At 39.4% G+C, this 22,129-nt stretch overlaps 1 protein-coding gene across 36 annotated transcripts in view; it reads right to left on the bottom strand.

Annotated features, from left to right (window-relative positions):
* Positions 1-22,129, bottom strand: part of LOC110469084 (uncharacterized) — a 455,123-nt gene that overhangs the window by 360,636 nt on the left and 72,358 nt on the right. For 4 of the 36 annotated variants that reach the window (XR_014953913.1, XR_014953927.1, XR_014953915.1 and 1 more), the window contains exon 1: positions 21,309-22,129. This exon is cut by the window's right edge and continues 42,956 nt beyond it. The exons of the other annotated variants lie outside the window; for them this stretch is intronic. The gene's annotated coding sequence lies outside the window, so the exon portion shown is untranslated. The remainder of the gene's footprint in view (positions 1-21,308) is intronic. 36 annotated transcript variants of the gene reach the window in all.

Raw genomic sequence — 22,129 nt, 5'->3', positions numbered from 1 at the left:
AACAAAACCTCCTAAGACCATGGGGGGATATCAGTAAAATACAAAAGTGAGATTATCATTTTTATGGATGCTCTCTGAAGAGAAGTGTGACCAAAAGGTGATGTCAGCACCCATTCAGTGTTTCTTTCAACCTTTCCCAGTTGTTTCCTCCTAGCCCATGATCCTGCTGCAACGCAGAGTGATGGCTCATTGCCACATGTGATGGGAGACAAAGAAAACAGTCTCACAATGGACAATAAAGTTTTGCTTCTGCATTCCAAGTCAGAAACAAATAAATACTGAATTCCATTAAAACCTCTGTTCACGGGACTTCTCCTGTAGCCTCCACTACAGATGATTTTAGTGTCTGACTGCTTAGAAATCACAAGTGTTGAACTGTTTAGTGACTCTCATCCTCCCATCAGTACACTGATCTGGTGATAAAATGTAAAGGGCTTGTGGTATTTGCATTTTTACTCAGTTTAGTCACAGATCACAAAATAAATTAGTAAATTGAGCTACGAGGCTTCCAATTTGCAGCAACCAAGCCTTCTAAATAATCATCTGTGCTTAAATACACAGAGCCCTTCAAATGTAATAATTTCTTTGTCAACTAAAACAAAAATTCCACCCCCCCTCAAATGCTTCCACACAATGACTGCTGTAAAGAAATAAATCAAAGTGCAACCTTTCTCCTTAAACTCCAGATAATTACAAATATCCAGTGAACTGAAATGCTAAAATCACCCATAGTATTCCTTCTGAGCTGTCAAACACTGTTGCTCCAGTTTCATAAAAGAGAATTGAGAGCTGTTTTCTTGTAGAAAAGATCAGAAATCCTGCCATGGTACAGGTGCCTGTGAGCATCACCAGTGCCAGCAATTAGCATCATTACTGGCAGCATCTGAAAAGCAGCCAAATTCATAGAGACCGAACAAATCTCCCACTGCTCAGGTTATTCCTTGCAAGTCAGGGCTAAAGCACATCCGTGACCCTTTCAGGGGAAGCTGCAGTGCTCTTGTCACACCATTTATCTACTCACTTCCACAACTTGCTCTGAAAAATTCTGTTTCCCCCAAAATATGGGGACCTGGCACACAAAATGCCAGGTCTCTGCTTAGCACAAATTATATTGCTAGATATGTGCAGGAGAACTACTTCAGCACCACACAACTGTGGTTGTGTCAGAATTAGGTCACTCAGATGCTTAAGTTGTTATTGATGTGGCCCTGAATTGCTTCCTCCAGTAAATTTAGTTTGTACACTCAAACCATTTTTTGATAAACACAAGCATAAATCAACACAAATTCCAGGCAGGTTCTGTGATGTCTTACTTAGAATTTGCAATGTGTTAGGACAAACGTTACAGTTTCCCTTGACCTATTTTAAAAATATTTAAATGTTTAAAATATGATTCCTTTCATTCATATGCTAATGACCATAAATACTGCTCCAGCTGACACATTACAAAAGCCTAAATAGATTTCACCAGGACTTTACACATTCTTAGTAAATTAGGTATAACAGTTAGTAAATAGATGTGCTGAGGGCATTGTAAAGTTGCCAGTCAGCTGTGCAATAATAAAGGAACTATGCAGTCCTATTAAAAAAAAAAAAAAAAAAAAAAAAAAAAAGACAAAGGTACAGCAAGAGTCTAAAATTTTTTTTAAAATAATAAAAAACTTATTAAAAAAAAAATCACAGGAACTCTGTATTCTGCTGGGTACAGAAATCCTTTCACGGGGATATATTTCCTGAATGTAGCAGAGAAATATTAAAGAGGAAAAAGTGTGAGGTTTCAGCTTTCCAGGCTTTGTTTCCGTGTGTGTGATTTGTCTGTTGTCACTACTGAAGGGGTGCAGGCACACGCTGGATCCATCCCTGCACATTTCAGCCTGATGCTAATCTCTCTCCACTCTGATATTTCCCAACAATAGTGGTCATCTAAATGCTGCTAATCCTTTTAGCACGCACTAATAATTATGCATTAGCACAAATAATATTAAAGCTTTTTTTCAAATAATTACATATATAATGGATGTGTCTTTAAAAAGTTGTTTACAGCTAATTAACCAATGAATAATTGGTTTCTCTTCCTGAAGCAGGAGAAAGCTTGTCTTGGAGTCACAGTTAAAAATGCTTTCTCTTTCCCTTCTTTAAAACAGTTTTACAGATGTTGTTAGCAATTAAAACTGTTAAAATGCTATTAAACCAAAATTTCTTTATTAAAGGGATTACTCAACCCAGCTGAATTGTTTTTTAAAGTACTGGAATATTTAAAATAATTTCCAATTTGAATGATCAGTGAATGGTCTGAACACACCAAGACCCTGTTCTGAACAGTTCAGATCCTTTATTACCACAACACAGGCTGCTTGTTGCTATATGACTGGTTTAATTGTGGGCTATAATAAAGGTCATAATTAATATCCCAACACAGACACTAACAAACAATTTTAAATTGCCAGCATAATCAAATGATGCAAACATCTATGAGCTACAAAAGTTCATTGCCGCAACTGACAATTTCTTAATTGTATTCAGTCATTCATGGAAATTTTATTAACATCGAACTGATGTATCCTGCCCTTACTCTGTCACAACAGGGATCTAATTTCATTATTTTCCACAAGATTTGCTTGACTACTGCCATGATTCTAATATTGCTTTAGTCCAGATGTTTATGCTATTTAAATTAGGAAGAAAAGGCTTTTGGGTAAACACAATTAAAGAAGTTTTTTCTTTTTTTTTTCCCCTTTCCAAATTTAGTTTAACAATATTTTTTTAATTAATGAATATAGCTGCAAAGTAGATGGGTTTTCCCCTTCATTTTTTATGCTCATTCCCCACTGTGTGCAACATACATCGAGTGTATGGCTCCAGCTATTTCTAAATATAACAACCTTTTAATTTTTCACTTACATTTGAGTGCTCATTAAAGTGAAAGATAGCAGGGCATGACAACTGCACTTTTCCTGCTTTTACTCTTAAATCAACCCCAAATATATTTTGAGCATAACAGAAACAGTTTAAATCTTTCTTCCTCCTCCCATGGCGTTACCCCCCTGAAGTGGATCTATGACTGAAGGATAAGCCATATTTCTGGTGCCTTAAGTGTTCAAAATTATTGTACAGCTCCAACTCTGTGTGACAGCAGAGGAATCTGCAGGGCTGGAACACTGGCATCCAAAGGATTTTGTTTCTGCTTTTTGATAAGACTTGAATACATTCATTTTCTTCTCCTGTTGGACAGCAGCAATTCATTCATATCAAATCTCTTTCATAGGAAACAATGCTCTGATGGCTAAAGTAGGATTTCCCCTCCTTTTGTCTGTCTTAAAGCAAGATGGGTTCCATATTAAAACATTAATTTTTGCATGAAAGAGCTAATAAACATATGCTAGGGAATGTTTTTTTAAAAGGTACAGCATTATTTTAGTTAGGTAAAAACATGTCCAAATAGTGACCACACATTTTTACACCAGAGCTTTACACCAGAGCACTCCACCAGCTTTATGCACTAGAAGATTATTCCTAAGTGCAAAACTTGATAACTTCACTGTGCAGAACACAGGCTTTCAAAAATAATAGTCATAGTCTTTCCAAAAACTGTCTTGAGACATTATTTTTGAGGGATCTGAGCAAGAATTTTCAAATCAGCATTTTGTCAACATTTGAAAAAGCCTGAATAATGTGTGTGATTTGAGCCGACTGAAGATTCACACTGTGCTGTGCCAGACACTCATCAGATGCACTGAAAACTTCCTGCTGTAATTAGTTAGCAACTGCCTTTGTAATTCACCAGCACAAAGATATTTATAAATACCCGCAGTATTTGCTGTCCTTATCGAGAGGGGTATTTATTCTGTGTGCGGAAGAGGTCATTGCCACCTTTCCACTCTGCAAATCCCCCCCCTCCCCAAAACTGTGGCTGAAGGGAGCCACAACACGACTGACCAACGCTATTATTCTTTTTGTATATCCCACAAATGCCGCTCTCAGTCCATCACCCACGAAATGCCCAAGTGCAAGAGCATTTGGGAAGCCAGAAGTCAGACTGGGTTGTTTCTGGGGCTGTTTTGTTCGGCTGAATGGAGGGCAGGGAACTCTCCGAGACTCCGGGAGCCCGGCAGTGCCGCAGTGCTGCCAGCGGGGCGAGCTGCTCATGCTAGTGCTGCTCCACACTTTTACCTGGTATTCTTTTGCATGGGACCAGGAATAAAATCCAGTGGGACTTGCACAGGTGGAGAACACACTGAAAAACTTCATTAAAAAAAAAAAAAAAAAAAAAAAAAAAGGATGTCTTTACGTTAATGGAGTACAACACACCCACTGGAAAACTATCAGAACAGTTCATGTGCACAATTCATTTGGGTTTTCTGTAAAATACCTCCAAACCTCAGTGCTATACCTTTAAGTGTTGCTCTAGTTCCACCATGTGCTGATATGGAGATCTGTGTTTGGCAATCTTTCCAAGTATTCCATGTCAATTTTACAAAAACTAAAAATATTGTTGAAAAAATATTATTCCAAGAACATACGTAAAATTATAAATATTCAGCACATCAAGCTTTTGATATACTTTAGTGCACATGAACTGAGTAGCTGTCAAAATTACAACAGGCAACTCAAGTAATTATGCAGATTTATGCAAAACATTAACAAGAAGAATTAAATGCACAAATGAGGTGGCTACACTTGAATTGTTAAGATTATGAATAATTACCATGAATCTTTTTGCTCTTAATATAACTTGTTTTTGATAAACAAAGCCTTAATTATCAGAATACTTTTGAGAATTTTGGTGACCTTCATTAATCTTACAAAACAAGTCTCTTGTGTTCTGCATTGTAAAAGGCACATGCTTAGAATAAGTACACAAACCATGGGAAAAGCATATGTAAATGGCTACTACAAACCAGTGAATGATACCTCAGGTTGGAAGTAGACGGCATTCTGCACACGTAGGTGAAATAATATTGAGTATTTGGAAGTACTCTGGGCTGAATAACATCTGACAAAGGCTAGGAGAAGGCTGCTATATGAGAAATTATTTCATTTTGCAAAATAACAGGTTGCTTTAAGAATAGAAGTGAAATATCAGCCTACTAATTTCTCATCTCAGAGATACAGGAGGTGCAATAAATCATTTACCAGAGCAATAGAGAACCCCAAACATCCCCGCCCCCAACCCGCAGCCTGGATTCATCATCTCCTCCAAGGCTCCCGAGGTGTTCCCGAGATGAACGTGGCTGCCGCGCATCCGCGTTTTCCGCACTCGCATCCAGCTGCCAGGCAGGACACGGGGAGCGGCTCTCCCTCTGCTGCGCCACTCATTTCCACGCTGCCCTCTCCCTTTCCGAGGAACAGTGGGACCTCTCCATGTCCCTTCAGTTAATTTCAGAATTAATTTGCAATGCTGTCATCGGCAGCGTAACAATCCACTGCTCAACAGTTGCGATTCTTCATAACACTGTCAAACTCCCAGCTGCCACCGTGGCAGCCGCTTTGCCCAGGCCCAGCCACTCTGCCTTGGGACCAGGAGTAAAGGAGAACTTTGGAAGCATTAAGTCTTTAATGCCAGCCACACTCTGCCTTCCCTAGAGAGCAAGCTGTCAGATCAATGGCGGGTTTGTCATAAAATCTCTCCCAGGGACTTGAATTTGTTTTGACAAATGTCAAATAGCTTTGATGCATAAAAATTAACTTAAGGAGGTCATAATTAGACAAATTCCAAACTTGAATTTTGCTGGTACTTGCATCATTTTATGTCCTTGCATAACAAAACTAAAGCAAACACTGTCTGGACAGCTGAAGCCCTGGACAGCAGGAGCCTCAGCTTGGAATTCATACAGCGACCAAAGCCCCATTGTCCATGAGGAAGGGCACGGGCTTCGCTGCGCCTCCAAAAAGGTCTGCCCAGCTTGTCTTCTGTAACACAGACAAGCCTGGGCATCATCATCCCAGTCCCAGCTCCAGCGGGGAAGAAACCCCTCTCACAGGGACACCACTCCTCCTCCCCGTGGCAATGCAGCCACGCTGGTCACAAACTTTCCTTCCCATGAGCTCAGAGCTCTCCTCAAGCACATGCTCAGGCATGAGCCCATGGTTTGCTGACTTTCACCCAATCACTGCCCCCCTCTCCCCATGTCAGGCAGTGCTGCAGCTCCCTGCTCAGCCCTCTGAGAACATCAATCAGGAAATATTTCACTAGAAATGTTTCATTTACTTAGTAGCGGTTGGAAGAAGAGGTTTTCAGCAAAATAAAGCAAGAGGTCAGGAAGAGACCCATAAGAAATTCATAAAGAATTCATAAAGAGACCCATAAAGAAATTCTTTCATATCCCACAGTAACAGGCTCACTGATAAGGGTGTCTGGTCAGAGCAGACACCATATTCTTCCCAACCCCTTCCCTCTCTTCTCAGTGCTCTTCTTCCTCAGAGGGGTCACTTTTGCTGCAGTGAGAGTAGATTAGTTTTTACATCCACTCAATCCTTCGTTCCTTTTACAAAAACATTGCTTAGAATATCAATTCCCAGGACTTTTTTCTCCTGGCAAAACTGATCTTCAACAAGTGGATTTTGCATGAAGGCCCCCAAATTATTTCACATGAGTCAGTACACAGGAAACATTTTCCATTCACAAACAACACTTCTGCCTAAAGAACAAGATAACAGGTGCCTGTTATCCTGATGCCCCCGCATTGAATTCCTGAACTTCCAAGAGGTCTCCATCACTTCCTTAGAAAACAGCAAACAATTTACTCCTCTTGTCCTATGGGGTAAATATTTTAGGTAGCATAGTAAGGAACTCTGGAATTCCAGCTGAACCGCACAAATAAATAAGCAGTGAGACTTTCTGTGATCTATTTTGTTTATTTTCTGAGCTGCTGGTAAGCTTGAAAGCTTCAATCATTCAGAATCAAATGAATCAACACTAACTTTACTCAGCAGAGGAAAATCCTGATGTCCAGTGATGTTAACAGTGAACTCCAGTTGGGATTAGAGAGTCACACTTTTCCTGCCTAAGTCACTGCCTTCCGTAGAGCCACCAACAGAATCCCGGCTTGTGAGAGGAAGATGAGAGAGACAGGCAGAAATCAAACCCAGATGGAAATTATAAAATGAGTGGATTTAGTGCACTACAGAGGAAAAAGCGGGCAGTTTAAACTCCATGCCTTAACACAGACATAGGAATCACAGAACAGCTACTTGGTGGTTTCAAGTTACTTTTCAAAAGCTGCTCAAAGCAAACACACTGCTGGCCGCAGACCTTAAATGGACTATTCCTATATAGCTCTGATTTTATAGTAATGTAAAAATAAAAACTATCGGAAAAGAGAAGCCTTCCCATGAAAATTCTGACAGAATCTTAGTGGTAGCAGCACCACTGGGAGCTGCTATAATAATAATATTCTTCCTGCTACTTGTGCCTATTTTCTTTTGATACCGTACTAGCAGCAGTCATTTCCTAGATAATGAGCCTGTTGTGGAGAAGGGCTAATTTAGAAAATCAGAATGGGGTTACCACCAGCAGACATTGTTTTCTTAATAAATGATCATTTTATTTTGAATAAATGTGAAGTTATACCCTGTCAAGATGTTCTTGCTTTACATGAGATTTCTCAGAATCCAAAAGGTTAGTGTAACATTTCTACTTAAACAGACAGTGTTGACACCATTTTTCCTAGTCCTTTATGTAAAAGCATGAAAAGAAAAAAACTTTACTAAGGAGATAACATTTATTTAGAGCACAAGAAGTTACTAAGTAGCTACCAGCACCTATTTTTCCCACTGGAGTTTGAGCATGGTGACCATAAAACACCACAGAGCATTTTAAAGGAACAAAAACTCACATAGAGCATGACCATGCAAGACCAGTCAAAGTTGACTGATTGAGGCATTTAATCTACACCACAAGAGAATTTATAGACTGATTTATACTGGATTAATCAGGCTGGACTGCACCAAGCATGCACCAGAGACCCGACAGGCCGTTGAGCCAAATATTGATGGAAAATGTTGTATTACCTAAATCAAACTCCCAGTGCTGCTTGTGTTCAAGTACAGACCATCCTCTACTATAGAAAATTCCTATGAAATAATTCAAGTGTAAGGCCAGCAACATCCACCAGCAGGAGATGAAAGGAAGAAGCCATTCCTTAATTTGTCGGGATAGCTTCATCAGGGATACAGGGATATGATCTGCAGGCTGTGTGGATTTCAAAGCAGCAAGTTTAGCATAAGCTGGAGGGATACAGAACTGCAGCAACAGCTGTGATGCTCATCGAGCTCCGTAACAAGCTTTGCAAATCGTTTGCTGTTGGCACCTGGCTCTATCATTAAGAACAAAAACCCACATCAAACAAGGAAAAAAAAAAATGACAGACTCTCTCTATGGGAAAAAAAAAAAAAAAAAGAACCAATAAAAAACAAACAAAAAAACCTTGAAAAACTAAAAACCAGTAAAACCCCAACATGATAAAAAAACACCAAGCAAGCAAAAGTTTGACTCATTCACATCTCTTATGATTTCTAGACAATTTAATCTTCCTTAAACTGAGTCTTTTCTTGAACAACATGTTTTTATATCAGAAAGCTCATAGATGTCTGCTTTGGATAGACCAGTTCTACTTTGGACCTAGCAGACAAGTGAAAACATGAGATGCCACTACACTTCTTATCAATGTTTTCTGAAGCATGGCCATTTGAGCATTCAATAAACCCCAAGGGCAGCAGTACAACCAGCAAAGAGCTTTTGTCTCCAGGTAAGCATCCTATAATGCACACAGGTGTTTCAAAAACACAAATAAAACAGATTTAGCCTTATCCAGAATCCAATCAGAGACCAGTTCTGAGGCCAGTGAACAGAAATCTGCCAGAAAATCACACAATTGGCCTTCTCCCTTTTCAAGTGTGAGTGAGTTTGGAAACTAAGGTGAGCTCAGGATAAAGCTGCAAAAATTGAGCCTAAACTATCCTAAATTTAATAGTAATGTCACAGTGAACTGAAAGAAGTATCCTGTCAGATACTGGAACATGGAAAAAGCGTCTCCCACCCCACCATCAAGCCTTTGCAAAAATATGAATGTATTAAATTCAGAGAAAACCAAAATGTCAAGAGCAACTTAGCCTTCAAGTTTCCTTTAAACCCCTAATCAAATCCTAAGGCCCCCAACAAGTGGACAAAATGCTCTCCTTTCCTTTGGCAGATGCATAATTGAGGTTTGCTCTCAAAAGAAGGTAAAAATAAACAAACATTATTAGAGGGAATTCATTCCCAGAGAGCTTTTACAGCTGAACATTTATCAGTGCATGGAAGATGATACATAAAGTGCTTTTTAATCAAAATCCTCTTGATCACCAACACAATTTTCACCCCTCTGAGCACTTCTCTCCAGATCTCTGTGGTTACTCTTTCAACTTTTTGAGCATTAGTCTTTTGGTCCTGGTGCAAGACAGAACAGTGATAGGCATTTCTTACAGATTCATGCCAGGTTTTGCTCCCACTCCAGGTATAGAAATACTGAAATAAACTGAAAAATTGATGCCCTTTGAGTCAAAATAGAACAAATTCACTGCTGTAAAGACATTACCAAAAAGAATACTTCACACAGCTCTAGTCTGAAAACATGAAGAGTACTATATAACAGCCTAAGGATTTATGCACACTTCCTTTTCCTTGCTGTTGCTGGGTGAACACACACACATGCAGTTACCCACAGTAATACACAGACTAACTGCTGTTTGCTAATGCCTTTACTTATTTAATCTAGTCAGACATTTTGGGTTAGGGCAGCACAGAAATCCCACTTCTGACATTAAAAAGAGATTAAAATATAAAGTGTTGGTTTTCCAAGCCAGTGAGAACAATGACTTCAATGTCTAATCCCATTAATTACCACCAACACTAAAGATTTAGCAGTGCTGTTGCACTGAAGTGTCAAACAAACAGTAGGCGCATCTACCCTATGCATTCTTACAATGCACACTTCTGCTTCTAGAGCAAGGGAAAGTCTCTGAAAAGCTCTGAAAATGGTCTTTAAAAACCAAAAAACCTGTGTTTGGTTCTAGGTGCATCTGTCTCTACCAAAAGCTGTGTGTATACATAAACTGCACACTGCTGAACATTCAGAAAGTTTTAAGAACAGTGTCAGCTTCTGCTCAGACATTTATGCATCATGAGACACAAAATCTCACTTTTTTGCACCTTTAACCTTTATTTGAGGCTGAGGAGTCATTTAAAAGTCTCTTATCTTCTTAACTGCAGTGAATTAAAATAACTAATTCATTGCAAATTGTTTTTAGGAATTCTCTTTAAAACTTCCTAGTTATTTCCAGCATGAGTTTAGGTAGTTTCAGCTTCCAGTCCTTTGGCTCTTGTTACACCTTTGTCTTCTACGTTAATCCACCACATTAAATAAAGCACTAAAACCCAATAAAATTATTCTTTATCAGAATGCCATCAGATCTGTATAAAATGCCATCACATGCAGATAATGCTGCAACACAATGAAGCTCCTTGTGCGCAGCAAGAGTTTTCAAGAAAAGAAAAATCCTGCAAGTGGAACAAGTTTGATAAGAAACAAAATGATTTCTGTATCCTGGGATTCATCTCTTTTTTAGAGGGAATATCCAGTACAGATATTTTTTTATATAAAAGATAAATAAAGAGAGCTGCTTTAAACCTTGCACCCCATATTCTGTGCACGATCATGTCCTACTTGCTTTGGTGAACTACTCAAAGGTAGGAAAGTGTGCATTTAAGAGGTTTAAAAATATGATTGATTAAAAGCACATTTTCCCCATAAACACTTGGTCAAAGAGGAAACCCAGACAAGAGCCAGAGCTTTATCCTGGTAAAAGTGGCAACCTACAGGACACTCATTCCAACTAAAATACAGTGGCTGGGCTCAGAATTCTCAGGGTGTCCTCCCTGCAAGAGCACTCAGTGCCTGCCCCAGACTGGGGAGTGCACTTCCAATCTTCCTTTGAGAAGCACTTTGAGGACGCCGAGCTCCAGAGAGCCTTTGCAGCACCAGTCTCTCTGGCACCCCTCTGACAGGCAGAAAGGGGGGTGTGAAACTGTGCCTAATTCAGCAAACTCACACTTCACCAGGGAGTGTTGGCCATGCCATGCAAAAGATGTAGAAAAGTTCTTGTGTTTATTCATCTACAAAGATCCGACAGCTTCTGCTTAAGACAGAACGTTTTTCCCCCTGCAATGGCTTTCTCCCACACTTCTGGATCCACAGATCCACACCATGCAAAGATACAATTCCCAGTACCATAAATACTCCAGATTAAGAAATTTGTGAAAGTTTGAGTATTGGAAGTTCTAAGTACAAGAAAACATGCACTAGCAAACTCAGAAATAGGAGAGAACCTTGAAACACATAGTTTCACTTAATATCCTTTTTTTGAAAGCATAAAATACACCACATGCACATGTAAAGAAATCACAGTGCCAGTGTACAATCCCTGAGTCCTACAGTCACTTTGTTTTCAAATTTAACAGTTAATTTTTTCCATCAGTCATTTGAGCAGATGATAAGTGGGAAGGGATTTTAGTCATAAAAACTATCATTTGTAAAGGCCTCATTTAAATATGCCTTAATTAGCATTTTCATAACTGAGTTATCAGGTTTCCATTAAACTCTGAAATTCTCACTTCTGTTCCCACTGGACAGATGTCCACATTGCAAAAATAAAAACTGTACAAAATCTTACAACACTATAGTTGGCAGAAGCTGGAAAACAGTCTGGGAAGAGAGAATGAACGGGAAGAGCCAATCTTTTACCACCATTTTCTGCACTGAATCCAACCATTGAGACAGTGTGAGAAAGTTGGTACTATTGGTAAATAGAAAGTTTCTTGAGCGAGGAAAAGATAGGACTCCCGTCCTTTTGACAAGTCAAGCTGATATCTTCAATTTGTACTATGCTGAAGAAAAGGAAATAAACAGAAACCCGGGAAAGTTACAGAATTTCTCCAACTTTTCTCCCTGCAGATAATATCACATCTAAGAAATGAAGATGGCATTCCTGGGCAGTGTTGGAATGATCCAGATCTGGCACATTTTGCAGAACTGCTCTTTCCCAAGACAGAAAAGTACTGAACTTTTTCCTTCACTGGAACTACAATGTTTAGAAAAAATCCAAACCCATTAAATTCAAACCCATTCTAGTCCAAAATTCAAAAGGAACAATCTGCAGTCAAGCTAAAAAGCAAAAGCCTAAATACATGTAACACTTAAAAATTATATAAACAATCCTTTTTTCTTTTGAGCTCCAGTACAGAGAATATTCAGCTATAATCATTGCTTTGGGAAATGCATGATTTATACTGCACAGAAATACTTTGAAAAATCAAAAAGCCCTCAAAATACATTTTCTCCACTGACAAAGAAGAAATATCAGGCTCAATCAGGACATTGCAACATTATATGCAGCAATCATGATAAGTCAATTTTGGCTTAAACCATGATTGCTATAAACACTCACAAAACATATTATTTCCCAGATGGCAGTCTTAGTCAAGCAAATACATCAAACTTCTGTTTCATTATTATCAGATGAGGATGAACTTGTGACTGGGATAACCCCCAGTAGTTAAACAAACCCTCCACTGTAAGCCAACACTATGGTTTGTGTTCTCTGAGACCTCTTTTTCCAGGGCCAATCTTTGAAGCAAAATGCCTCCATTTTCCTGCTAAGCTGAATCCTTCCCAAAAGGAGGCAATGGCAGCTGTTGGTTTGGATTTGACTCCCAACTGTAGATTTGGGACCTGCCTTGAAGCAAGCATAGGGCTGCTGAGACTTTAATGGAAATGTAATGTTGCCTTCAGCCATAAGAGTACAGAAGACTGCAAAGACACTATGGGCTGAATTAATTATGTACATTGAGGTATATACAGACATATGTATGGGTTAGCTACAGCACAGGAAACTCTTTGCCTGTCTGCAAAATGTCCTGGATGCTAATGCTGACTCAGCCACTGATTTGCTCTATGACCTGAGGCAATTCACTAATGCCAAAATCTCCCACCTTAGGCACCTTATTCATATTTAAACCCGTAAATAGTGACCTGATTTCCAAAGTGTTGAACATGCACCACCCCCACTGAAGTTACAGGTAATTCTATGCATATTACAACAGGAAGCCAAGTTTAGGTTAATTTTGGAAAAAAAATCAGCCATCAGGCATTCTTGTCTAAACCAAAAATGTTCCCCACAAATACAATGTATTAGTGCTTCAGAAGAGAAAAACTGTCAAGGAATGATGCAATATAACTCAAAAGGCAAGGCGTCTTCTTGGGACAGAATCCATACATGTGTGCATACAACTGTACCTACATAGGAAGATGTTGAGAAAATTATGACAAATAGGAGGGAACATTCAACAGAACATTTAAGACAGGGAAAAATGCAGACAGGGAAAATCCTCATGGGAGTCACAAGGAAGATACAGCAAAGCTGCAGCTTGCCTTCTTTTCCCTTGAATTTCTTCCAAGACTCTTTACGTATCTGATTAATTACAGGGATAAAGACAAAACCAGGAGGCAGTAGCTTAACTCTCTTCCCGGATGGATGAAATTCTTTCAGCAAATTATTACTTTGGGTCTCCATGCTGCTCCATTTTTGCAGCATGTCATGGAAATAAGGAATGTCTTGTCAAGAAGCTATAGCTCACAGGGTGGAAAGCACAGTGTGGAGATCCAACAAGGAGGTGGAGTTTCCCTACAAGTTCCAGGGATAAGGCAGTTTACAGGCCCTTGCCTGGCCTTCTCCACAGCCTCCCCTTTCCTTTGGGCCCCTGCCCTTCTCCCAAGAGCTTTACCAGGTGTGCGTAAACCATGCTGGAGATGAAACATATTTTTAAGATCAATTAATTCTTATAATCTACTGTGTGTTTTAAAAGAACATTTTACCATAGTCCTATCCTTCATGCAGAACTATCACCAAGTAATGAAGCTACCAGCTCAGGGATTTGATGCTTTTAATAACATTTGCTAAGCAACTATCCAGACACCCTGGCTTCCATTTTAAGAGATGCTCCAATGCCTCTGGAGGGAGCAGGCAATCATGGAGTTATAAAGGCACCTAAGAACATTGTCTAAAATAGTCATGACATATGATTTTTAATCCAAATATTCACAGTCAGAAGTTGAATAGGCATTAAAGAAAAAATAAAAATGAAATATTTTTACTCCTGGAGAGAATTAAAATGTGAAGTCCTAGTTTCCTCTCATGTCCATTTCCTTTCAGAGACAGGCCTAAGGACAATTCTGGAGTCCCAATCAAGTGTGAAAATTCACTCCAAATCAGGGAAGTCTCCATTCATTTTCCACAGTGTTTCCAAATATAAAGAGAAGCACTTAGGGCAGAAACAAAGTAACTGGATATTTAAAGGAAGGACAAAATGAATGTCATGGTCGGCCTGCCAGACACGTGAGGTGTCCTGAAGCAACAGGCAATGGTTTATACTGAGCAGTGGGACCATGTGTATATCTATTTCTGGTGGAAAGGAAAACCAGCTGGGCCATCACCTTGGTTCAGTCTCTCTAACATCACCTTTAAGCTCTTTCCAAGGTCTAAGTGTACTCCTGAGTGAACCGTGTATTTAAAAGTCGTATGTTCATTTGGGCACAGGAGCTGTCACTGCATCTCTATTCAGATCCCATCATGCAATGAACCCACAACTAGGATTTCTCTGTGTTATGCTCATCTTTGATTAGGATTTGCTCATGCCGAAGATATGCTCAGCAAGAAAAATTAACTCAAGTGACTTGCATTATTTATCAGCACTAATTTGGATGTACATTCATCATATGCTGTAAGTGGCACCATTACAGAGAAAACAAAATTAAAAACAGGACTTGCCTTCTCAGAAGGAAAAGGATTACCCGTGTTGTCACCTATGTGTGATATATACCTTCTGCAACTGGTTTGTTTCAACTCCTATGCCATGGAATAGGACTGATTTCAAGAGAGCTAAGGCTGCTTGGAGTGTCCCTATGTCAAACAAGAACCACACCTTAAGTCTTGGGCCAGATTCTAACAACATTTCAATGACACATAAAGCAGATTTAACACTAATTACCTGTGGCCCTTGTTAAATTTCAGAAGGCCTTGTTTTCCTTTAATATGATGGTTTCCTTTCATTTTTTTTCTTTAATCTGATGATTTACCATAGAGAGATATATTCACATCATCTACCCTGGCAAGAGCAGGTCTCCTAAATAATCTATAAAAATAAGTAGGGTCCCAGTTGGGCAATCTGTTGAGTTCTCTAAGTAGCTCAGCCCCTGACTTTGCACACTTAAGTCAGATGCTGAAAATAAGGCAGTGTGAAAAAGCCATATTGTGCAGAAATCTTCCCCACTAATTTCTTACCTCTCCAAAACCACACATTTCTTTTAAGATTTTTCAAAGCAACTTTGTTATCGCAACATAATAAATAATTAATGGTCATGGAAAGATTCTAAGCAGCAGCACTTCCATATTTCACACAAGCTGTAACACCAGCAATAGAAATACGACATTCCTGATTCACATTGGCCCTTTGCCATTTTGGAGCTGGAGTTTAGTGGAAAACAGTGCAAAAAACCAACAAGGTTGATGAGTTAGATTCAAAACAATCTTATTCTGACAAATACAGGACTATATGATTTTTCTGGTTTTAATTTCTGAACTGATGTAATGGTCAAGGTTGTACAGAGTAAGATGGACAAGCACTCCCTGATACTTCTACAAGCTGATAACATGTAAAGAGCATTTATTTAGGGGATAACTAAAGATCTCTAGAAAAAAACAAAAACAAAAACAAAACAACAACAACAACAAACCAAACAAAACCCCCACAAAACTGCATTTTTATATTTGAGAAAATTTTGCACAGTGGGACAGCAACATTAACTACTCAAAATTAGTAGCATGAAAATCAAAAATTCATATATATTCTAATGCCAGAACGCAGGTGGTAGCTTAATCAACCATATGTGTACTCACAGATTTCCCTGTCAAGGTTATGAACATTTAAAAGCATTTTCAACCCCTGATATCCACCAGGAAACATTTCCAGATGAAGCCTTGGACTTGTGTCACCCTGCAGCCTAGACAGCAGAATGGACCTGACTTTAAGTACTCTGTCCTAAAATAATTAATTCAGTGCCATGTCTGGTGCTTAAACAGTTCTGTTTCTCCATTGAGCTGGGATCATCTCTTGGAGAGAGCATACATCCTTTTTTCTTGAGATGAATTCTGTCCTTTTTAAACTGCTGTTTTCTTGCATCACCTGGGGGCTTGGCTGATTTTCTGTGGTTGATTTTCCATGCAGACTCCAACAGACAGGGATCACTCACCATGTAGACACATGGAAAATTGCAATGGCACCAGGACCACAGGGAACTGTGGATATATGTCTGGATCTGCATGTGAAATATCAATTCCCTATCTCATCGTGTATTTTCTCCATGTGTTGTTGTACCTTACATCTCTATCACCATATATGATTTCCAAAGACTGATATTTTGTTCTATGATTTTAATTTGGTTAATACCAGCAAAAAGTTGCTGTTTAACAAAATAAACAAGACAAAGACAAAAGTAAAATATTTCATATTATGTGAAGGGTAGAGAAAGAGTATTTCAGCAAGGTTTCTACATTGTTGGGAAGAAGAAAGAAATAAAAAAGAATATTCTCACCAACACCCTGAAAAGGATGACACTCTCTTACACTTAAAGAATTGAGCATTTATCTATTTTTATAGAATTAAATACTTTGATCTTTTCCTCCCCCATTCAAACATCAATACTATCCCACTCAGAGAAACACTAAAAAGACCACTTTGGCTTCTTCAATGTTTTTGTTAATATTTATTGGCGTAAATCTGTAGTGTTAGGATAGTTTAGGAAAAGAAGACTTACAGTCTAGAATTTTGAGGTATCAAAATTTCTACAAAAATGCTTACGTTCAATGTTTTTAAAATACAAGCAAGTTGAAGTACATCACCATTCTCTACTTCTATGTAAACCATAGTTGCACTGAAATTGTTCTTATCACTTCAATAACTAACAGTATCTTATAATGTAAATGCTTCTACATGACAACTAAGATCTCTGTTTGCCTTCAAGAAAATTTAAAGAGTTGTCTTTAATAAAACAGAATAAAGCAAAGAGATGTCAGGTATCATCTTTTAGCTACCAAGTACCCCCCTGCTTACACAAAATTATACAGGATTAGTTTGCCTGGCAGTTTTAAAGCTACAATCTGGACTTTGTCAACTTTTTGGCACTAAAATTCCAGTGAAACCCAAGAAGATTACAGCTGGTGGTGTCACTTTAATAGCAACTGCTGAGCAGCCTTCCAGAAAGTTCAGCTTCACCTGATATAAACCCCTGGATTGGGAAGGATTCAAACTGGGAGTGTGAAGACTGCCAAAGACTGAGGCCACCTACAGCAGGGAGTGACAGCATTCCCACAGCCCATTTGGCTCCCAAAATCCAGTGCCAACAACAGCAGAATAACGGGAGAGTCAGCTCCTGCTGCCAGAGCTCCCATGAGAATGGGGTGGGATGGAGAGCCTGGGACCTGACTGTACCCTTTAAACATCTCTGCATTACCTATTGCCTTGTTGCAGGAAATGCCTGAAGTGGGTCTTTCTCCTTGAGCAAATTCCAACTGATTCACCGACACAAGCTGTAAGCAGAGGAAACTTCATTTCTCTGCTCAGAACAAATGAGATGGGCAGAAAAATCAAAGGGGCACAGGTGGAGCACAGGAGTGACAACTGCTGCACTTTTTCATGGCACAACACACAGACCACTCTCCTTAATTGCATCAGAAGCTTCTGGCAGAAGTTTTGCTCTCTGCAATTCTTCTTTGAATTCTGCCTCTATTTTGGACTTGTACTTTACAAGTAAAATTCAGCACTGACAGCACATTGCTGGCTGATTTATAGAACAGTTGGTATAACTTCCCAATCAGGGTTACAGTGCTTAAGATTCAGGGCCAAATTTTGTTCTTATAAAACTGTTCATCCTTTCCCCAAACACCCTCGGGAAGGAACTCCAGCAGTGTCCAAAAGTAGCAGGATGGAGCAGCTCCACGCTTGCCTCACAGTGGGCTTCACAAAGCAGAAGGGTGGGAAAGAAACCTAACTTGAGATATATTTCCTAAGCCACAGCTCTGAATAGAAACTCTGTCTGAATCTAGGTTTCCAGAATATCTTCCCAACCTTTAACACACAGGTGGGGGGGGAAAGAATAACAAACAATATAAGTCACAGAAAAACAGAAAGAGGAATTCAATGTAACTGGGACTGAAGGAAACACTTCTGCCAGCTAATGTTTGGCCTTGGAATGAGCACAAAGACGGATTTCTTATTTCAATCTATGCTACATGAAGAAAATTAAACAATTTTAAAAAGTCAAGCCTACACAAGCATATAAAATGCCCTCTTAGAATGAGCTACATGAGCAAAAAAGCTAAGAAGTCTAAATTTTCATATTTCAAAGACTATATATTTTCATATCTATCCCCAGTAAGGGCAAGAGAAACAGTTATCAAAAGGAGAAAGGAAAAAAAAAGCAGCAGCAGCAAAGGATAATGCATAATTCAGAGTCAGAAGTATTGGCCCTTGCCAGCTGGACAGCTACAGTAATCTCTCCAGTGGTTTATTCAGAATTTCCTCAAGTGAAAGACGACGGTTGGTTAAAAATGACACCTTAGGGATGCATATATAATCCTTCTCTGACTTCCATGTCATGTTTCCTCAGTTTACTTCAAGTCAAAATACATTTCTTTCCCTTGCTCCCAGCCCTGTAAGGTCAGCCCTGCTAATGAAAATCAAGCTGTCTTTTTTCTGCTATCAACAATAGTCAGATAACAAAATACAGGTTCTGAACTTGGCATGTTTAGTGTTGGTGATGATGCATAAGCTGAGAGCAGACAGCTTCATTTTCCTTTATCTGGGCTGGCCCTACAGAGAAAGAACTGAGGGAAAATAAAACCCAAAACAACAAACTTCTAGTTTTGATTAGTAGTAAACAAGTTGAGCAAACATGACATGACATAGATTTCAAAGTGCATAATATAACTTCATGAGCTGCAGTAATATCAAGAGAATGTAAAGAAATGCTAAAATTTGTGTAACCAACCCTTGGAATGCAGTTTATGATCTTACATGTCTTAATTAAAGATATTAATACACTGACCAGAGAGACAAAACAGAAAGGAAACCAGGAAAGATTCTTACACTTACACCATTTGTTTGTTATTTTTCTCTTCTATGTAACTTCCGAAGCACACTTTTGAAGCTTTATAGCACATGGCACAAACTTCCTGACAATCAGAATAAAATAACACTCCGCTGCTGGAATTTGCCTGCACCAGGATGTGTAGAAGAGCATCAAGGTTGTTCTGGGTGACCCATAAAATGGCAGCACACCCGTAACATTTTAGAGACTCACTGAAACAACTGCGCAATTAGAGAACTTTCAGCAGCAAGCAGGGTTTAAAGTTATCATGTAACAGCATGAAATTACACAGAAATTACAGTTTAGTGGTGCTGCTAGTTTGCAGCTGATCAGGAGGCCTGTACCATGCCCTCCAGTGGGGAAAACTGGTGCCATGGCTAATTATAAAACAAAAAATTGGCATTGCCCTGAGGCATCAATCCACTGTCGCTCTGCTTCCCAGCTGGGAGCAAGCAGGACCAGCAATCCATCACATTTGCTGTGTGCTGAGATCCACAGAGCAAGCTCAGCTACCACTGAGTACTCAGCAGGACTGTGCTCAGGCTGCAGTGGCTCTGTGCTCCTGGGCTAAAAGGACAAACTCCAAATGTCCTGCCCATGCTCAGAGCAGGCTGAGAGTGTGGGGAAGGGACTGAAGAAAATGGTATGGTTTAGCTTGGAAGGGACCTTAAAGATCTAATCCAACCCTCTGCCATGGCAGGGACACCTTCCACTATCCCAGGTTGCTCCAAGCCCTGTCCAACCTGGCCTTGGACACTTCTAGGGATGGGGCAGCCACAGCTTCTCTGGGCAACCTGTGCCAGGGCCTCACCACTCTCACATGGAAAAATTTCTTCCCAATATTCTACCTGACCCTGCTCTGTGACTTTAGAACAATTGCCCCTCTCCTGTTATTATCTGCTCATGAATAATACAACACATCTTCCCTCCCATATTCATATGACTCCAAAAAAATAAATTCTAGCTAATTTTATGTAGGATAAGAATATGATTTATCTGACAAAATCAATTTCCTTTTCTCTTGAATTTGATAATTCCTCATACAAATCAAAACCACTCCTCTAAAAAATCTGAAACTTTAGTTCTTTAGAGTATATCCATTCACCAAACATCCACTAAACTCAACAGGAATTTGAGTTATGGAGGTATTCCAGCACAAGGTTTTAAATAGACACTGACTGCACAGAGTGTGCACCAGCACAAGAAAAAGAAATACTCATCTGTGAGGGGCTATTGAAGCTCAGCTACTTCACTCTTCTAAATATAGAGTGCCCAGGATCTGCTGGGCTTAGGTATCGATGTTCTCAGCTTAATTTTAAAATCACTCATATTTTGATTATTTTTATGACAGTCTTGGATTTCCTCCAAGAGCTACATAGCTTTTTCTCTTTTTTTTAGTAGAAAGATTTGTGGCGAATTTTAAGACATTCTTAAATGAGGGACAAAGGGAGACCCTGTACTTACAATAAATGGTGGGGAAACCTCTTAAAAACCGTTTATGGGAATTATGTATAAGACAAATTAAGGCAAGAATAACAAAGGAAACCTGCACTATATGCTGCTGTTCTCATAAGTTATGATGAATTGTCTTCTGCTTTCTACGACTGCCAAAAAATTTGTATTTTTGACTTTGTTCACAGTCAGAACTGTGAGCACATGACTCACCCATACAAGGTGGCAATAAAACTTAGGTTTTATTGGTGATGTTTTCCCAAACCATGCAAACATTCTGGGGGCTCAGACTCCCAGCATATGCTGGCTTCTTGTTTGCTTCTGTTCCCTGAGAAAGGAAAACAGCTCTGCCATCTCTTGCTCCAAAGCTCCTTGTTTTGCAGGTCTCCTCTCTCCTGACCTAGGCCACCCCTGCTGTGGGAGTTCCCAGCAGGATGTGCTGATGCCATCTGACAGGTTTTGTGCTTATCCACAAAACTCGGCGACCTGAAGTGGCAAGGACAGAGCCTTTCCCACAGGGTGCCCCCGAAAGCCTGGGAAAGGGGGCTCTTCCTGCCTGCCCCTTTCCCAGCTCTGCGCAGGGGCTCCCTCTGCCCTCGGAGCCCAGCCAGAGCTCACCTGGTCAACGCAGGGGCTGTTAAATCCAAAGCAAACTGATCTTTGCACGTGTTGGAATTTGTATGAGAAAAAACCTGGGATTTCACTGCCAGGTCACAGGAAGTCACTATTAGCCCCAAAAGGTTTATGACCAGCTGTTCGGAGGGGGTATTTTTCCTGGGTTCATCCTGTTCCTTTTTCCATCTTTAACACCGGATTTTCTACAAAGAAACACAAGAAGAGTTTTTTTACTCTCCACGTTAGCCTGACTAAAGGTAAACCTCTTGTAAATTTTCCTCAAAAAACAGAGATACTAATTTTATTGCCTGAAATTTCTAATTTTTTTTTCCTCCACAAACTGAGAACCAGAATACTCAGCAATAGCATTCAACAGGAATAACAGCCCTACTATGCTTCAAATATCAAATTCAACTGGTTTTTTATGTTGCACTATTTAAAAAGTATTGAGCAAAATTTCCTTCATCGTCATCAATTCTCAATTCTCTCCCCCAAAAAAAGATTCCTGCACTGCTTGTTACATTTTAACACAGAAATTCAGCCTGTGGGATAAAAGTTGCAGCAAGATCTGCACGAGAAAACTGGGAACTATAATGTAAGAGCTTTGTAAAACCGACTGTAAAGTTTATAAGTATGTGATATAAATTTTATACATGTGTGATAATATGTGCAACACACTCATGGAGAAAAAACCCTTTGAGGTTCACTGGAGGCAGCTTGACTCTGATTTAGCCAAGTTTTAGAAAACCACATTTTCTTGTATAAAATTACTTTAAAAATGGGATTGTGAAATATGGCAGTGGATGTAGAATTACCTGACCCAT

The sequence above is a fragment of the Lonchura striata genome, chromosome 3 (genome assembly GCF_050655825.1).
Source record: "Lonchura striata isolate lonStrDom1 chromosome 3, ASM5065582v1, whole genome shotgun sequence".
Lineage (NCBI taxonomy): Eukaryota > Metazoa > Chordata > Aves > Passeriformes > Estrildidae > Lonchura > Lonchura striata.
This window is presented reverse-complemented; position numbering and strand designations above follow the sequence as displayed.